The following is a 5,033-nucleotide window of genomic DNA, read 5'->3' as shown; positions in this document are numbered from 1 at the left end:
TATCTGATAATGCATATTTTAAATAGCGAATACTTTTTTTGGATTTAATTGAATTCAATTGGATTCAATTAAATTCAATTGGATTGAAAAATTGCATTCCTTATTCAAAATTTTGAATTGAACAATATTCACAATTGTGTTTGTGTGCACAGAAAAAGCTAATATTATTTTTAGATTGAAAGGCATAGAAGTATACTCCATGCAATTCCTATAAATGAATAAAAATGGATTCAAAATTAAAAAGCATTCGTTTTAACATTCGTGAATCAATATTTCTGAAAATCTGAATTCATTTCAATTCATTTCAATCCATTCTCGTTTGCTGGATACATATTTGTAAAATTTCTTTTCTTCTCCATTGTATACAACAGAATATACATGTTTAATACAAAACTTTTTCGGATAATTTTATTATTTCCAATCTAACGAAACAGTAATTTTAAACTTATTGTTAATTTCATATTTTTGTTACAATAAAATCAGTCACGTTGAATTTTATTTCATATTTGTTATTATATTTTCGTATTTATTATTAAAATATAACAATTTTTTAATTATTATTTTTAATTTTACAATGTTTTCTACAATGTTTTTTACAATAAACATATAAACCATTGTAATATTTACGGTTCATACTGACCACAAAGATGCTCATGAAAAAATGTGTTATGCAGAGAGACTTTTTGCACCATGCGTAAGTAATTACAGCTATTTCACTACAAATATCGCATGTCGATTTCGAATGTTTTTTTTAGTAAAAATCGACCGGTGTTTCAAATTCTACTAGCCTATGTTCCAAATATTCACTTTTGTACCAAGCATATTTAAACAAATTAGTAAATCTTGGTGATGAAAACTGATTGTGCGTTAATGATTGTAATTTTAAAATAGTTTCTAGAATGAAGTTTTATATCAAGATCTAAAAGTATGACTACATCTGAAAAATGCTTGAAATTCTTCCACGGAATCCAAAATTCCACGGAATCTAACGGTTGTATTTCTCCTGTGTTCCAGCCGGTATAATTAATAGAACAATATCTTTTGAATCTGGTCTATTTCTTTGAATTATATCCGGACAATGAATTATCTAGTCCATGAATCTAATAGTAAAACTGAATTTGATCCAATTTGGATAATATACTTCCCTTATCCAAGTTTCAAAATGATTTGATGTTAGTTTACCAAATTTGATCGCCATTTTTGATGCCATAATAGAAATATTATTTGCGATAAACATCGTTTCTTGTTTCTCTAAGACTTAATATCCTATTAGGTTTTTTTAACATTATAAGAAGTGGAGATAATAATCTACTATTAGTTGAAATAACAGGTTGTATTGTATAACTGTGCATAATCGCAGATATTGACGCAGATATTGTGTTACATTCTCTACTTTTTTTACTTTTTTTAGCTTTCTCAATGTACGATCAGCATTCTAATTGAAAACCACTTTGGTCCGAATTATGTACATTTTCAATTCCATAACGGTCAATATATAACATTTGACATTTTCAATAAACTTATTACTGTCTGCTTGTAAAGTTTCCTTTGACATTAAAGCTTTTTTAGTTATAAATTTCATAACTTTTCTAGATACAATTTGATGCGCGAGCTTAAATCTTTTAATTCATTCGTGTAATGCTTTAAAATCTAATAAGTTTTCTTGTTATTGCGCTTGCAAAGCCCATCGTGTAATATCAATATTATGGATCTTTGCCCCTCTATGAATTGCTTCAATAAATCTAATGTATATGCTGAAATTAATCCCAACTTTTCTATTTTACTACCATCTACATTCATTTGCTTTTCCCATCATGACAATTGTCCTGCTGATATTACTTTCCGAAATCTTGAGTTTACAGATTTCAATTGTCCTTGACTTTAAATCTTCTCCAATATTCAACTGCTTCTCTTTTATATTCTATTGAAATATCATCGATATCACAAACCATTTCCTTTACATTGCATGCATAATTTTCTTCTTCATCTACGAGTTCTATTTCTTGTGCTTTCCAACAAAGGAGAATGAATTAAAATGGAAAATTTTTTTAATGCGTACCTTAAATCCATGAAAATGGATTAAATGGATTGAATGAATTGAAATGGATTGGATCCGAGCTGACACTAGTTTAATATTTAAAAAAAAAATACATATTTAAAGTTTACAAATTTTATTCCTAACAATATTTATAATAATTATATCTGAAATTAACTATTTCAAATTGGTATTAAAAAAACGCACTTTAGTGGAAACCTGGAATTATGATTCTTCTACGTTACCCGCTACACCACTCTTTCAATTGGTAAATTTGTTATTCATTCTCTACTTTAATTACAACCAGCTAAACGAAATTATATAGATATAATAAAAATATCATTTGACAGATATAATAAAATATAAACAATTTATATTAATATAAGACAACATTGGGTAAATTTCGTATAATCTAATCTCGCTTGACCGATGTTGCGCGCGGTAATAGCCTAATATTCGGGCTATGTTCGACTTGATTTCACGATCATTTATTTTACTTCTGATTAAAGAAAAACAAAAAACATAGGTCAATTATTTTTATGTTACAACTTTTTTGAACTTAGTTGGATAAAAAAGAAAAATTTCTTATTTATAATTTGAATAATTTAAGTAGTATTTATGATCCATTTTTAAATAAAAACTTTTTTTATTCAATTAGATTGAAAAACTGCATATTCAGAATATTGAATTGAGCAGTATTTACGTTGCAGAAATTGCTGATATTATTTTTGAATTTAACTGAATTAAAAAATTGTACTTGAGTAGTATTGAGTAGTATTGAGTAGTACTGAATTGAGTAGTATTGAGTAGTACGATGCACAGAAAATACTAATATTATTTTTAGATTGAAAAGCATAGAGGCATATGCTCTATGCAATTCCTGTTGTTCCGTCCAGCGGACTCCCCCGACTCTTTTCTTTCGTGGAGATCTGGAATTCGTTGAAATAAAAAGACAGCTGCAAATAATGCACAAATTGAGTGTTATAGAAGAAAAATTTCTTTTCTTACACTAAAAACTAAAACGAAGAATCCAGTATCTCCTCATAAATGTCAGTCCGAGATAAACTAAAAATCGATACACGTGCACGAGCGGTGGGAGCAAAAGGACACTGAGTTTATGCCCCTCACACACTGCGAAAAAAAAAATATGTCATTGAAAGCGTAAGACCGGCACCAAAATACTTTTTAACGGTTAAGTCGCGGACGACTCTCACGAATCCGTGATCACAAAATCTATCACACGACGTTCAGGAGTAAATTCTGGGTAGGGATAAATCTTGTACTGATGCTGCACATGCGCTTTCTTGACTGCACGTTCACCCATAAATATTAAGGTCATAAAATTTAAGAGAATACTTTTCCATACTATAGACTCCGACATCCTTTCCTTCTCCTTGACTAATCCGAGAACAAAGAAAAATCCTACTACTAGTTAACGAAATCTATTCCACCAATCCAAATCGGAGTAATCGGGGGCGATTAGTATAAAAACCGCGGTTCCACGGCCCTCAGTGTGATTTTTCTCTCTGAGTTTGGAGAAGCTATAGTTGTCGGGACCTTTGAAAAAGGCTTCCGATTCTCGAAACTCTTTTTCTCCAATAGAGTGCAAAACCATACTATTATCTTAAGATCAACGGCACTGGCTGACCGCGGGAATTAATGAAGCGGATCTGCCGCCCAGCATCCCATAGTCGACAGCACTCTCTCCGATGGTCTCTCGGGCACTCGATACATTGCCAAGTAGTAAATCTTAGGATTTCGCTGCAATTGAATGGTCCCTCCTCTTCTTGTGTATTCCCTCTTTAAAGACGACCAAATTTTTAATTCACTTTTTGTGTTCACTCAGTTTTTCAGTCCCTCATCCCCTAGCGGAGAATAACAATGCCGACTCCGTGTCCGCTCCTACACCGCGGAAAACTCTAGAGAACAATCTCCGCTAATTCAGGCAACGGTCCAAGAACAGATTCCGGTCGTTCAGCCTCCAGCTTCGACTCTATCATCGCTATTAGAAATTTTTTATTTTCCTGTCTCCTCAGACTTCTTCGATGACCTCTTCCCGTTCTCCTCCTGTTTCACATCCAATATCACCACCCTTGATTGAGGAATTTCCCGCATATTGTCCCTTCAATTCCTCCCGTTCAACCTGACGTTTACTCTCCTGCTATCATCTTCCTCTCCTCTTTCATAATGCCTATCAGTTATTGGAATACATGTCCTATTTTATTCTTTCCATCAAAGACTGAGTGATAGTTGGCACACACAGGACTTCACTTGCTTATTTTCAGTCCCCGTACCATCCCTCATCCCATCGATCTTTTTTCTTTATATGAGCTTATAACTTTAATTTTCTCCTTTTCCTTCCAAACTCTCCACACTTAAAATAACCGTCTATATCACACACAACTCTATTTCCACACACACACACACACACACACACACACACACACACACACACACACACACACACACAAATTCGTACGACCATACTTCAGAATAGAGAACCAAAGGCTGTATTTTTATATTTAAGAAAAATGTATTACTAAATATTTCTTTTATTATATTACTTTTATTAAATTTAATCCTCGTCAATTAATTTGAAAAAATCTCTCTTTGTATTCATTGTAAATTCTCCCGTAGTTTCATTTCGCCCTTTCCTAGGTTACTTGGATTAAGTTCCATGATCGAAAGCCAGGACATATGCACGTACCGGCACATCTGATGTTAAAGTGCGTCCTCCCGCTACTGATCCAGTTTGGGCCCTTTAAATTAAAAATATGACTCATGTGTTCGTTTAGCAGAGCACAAGTTGAGGTTTTCACTTTATCTTTCATTCGACCTCCGGCTCGTTAGGAGCCTTGGAACGAAGCGAAGTGCCTCCCGATTTGCATTGGTCCTTCCCCACAGTTCTCTTGCGGTCCGGAGTCTGCACATGACCAAATCGGTCTATAATGCGGTCTAATAATTTCCTATTGCGTTCACCCCCTCACCTTCATGCATG

The sequence above is a fragment of the Atta colombica genome, unplaced genomic scaffold (genome assembly GCF_001594045.1).
Source record: "Atta colombica isolate Treedump-2 unplaced genomic scaffold, Acol1.0 scaffold4, whole genome shotgun sequence".
Classification (NCBI taxonomy): Eukaryota; Metazoa; Arthropoda; class Insecta; order Hymenoptera; family Formicidae; genus Atta; species Atta colombica.
The sequence above is the reverse complement of the archived record's forward strand: the minus strand, read 5'-3'. Positions refer to the sequence as shown.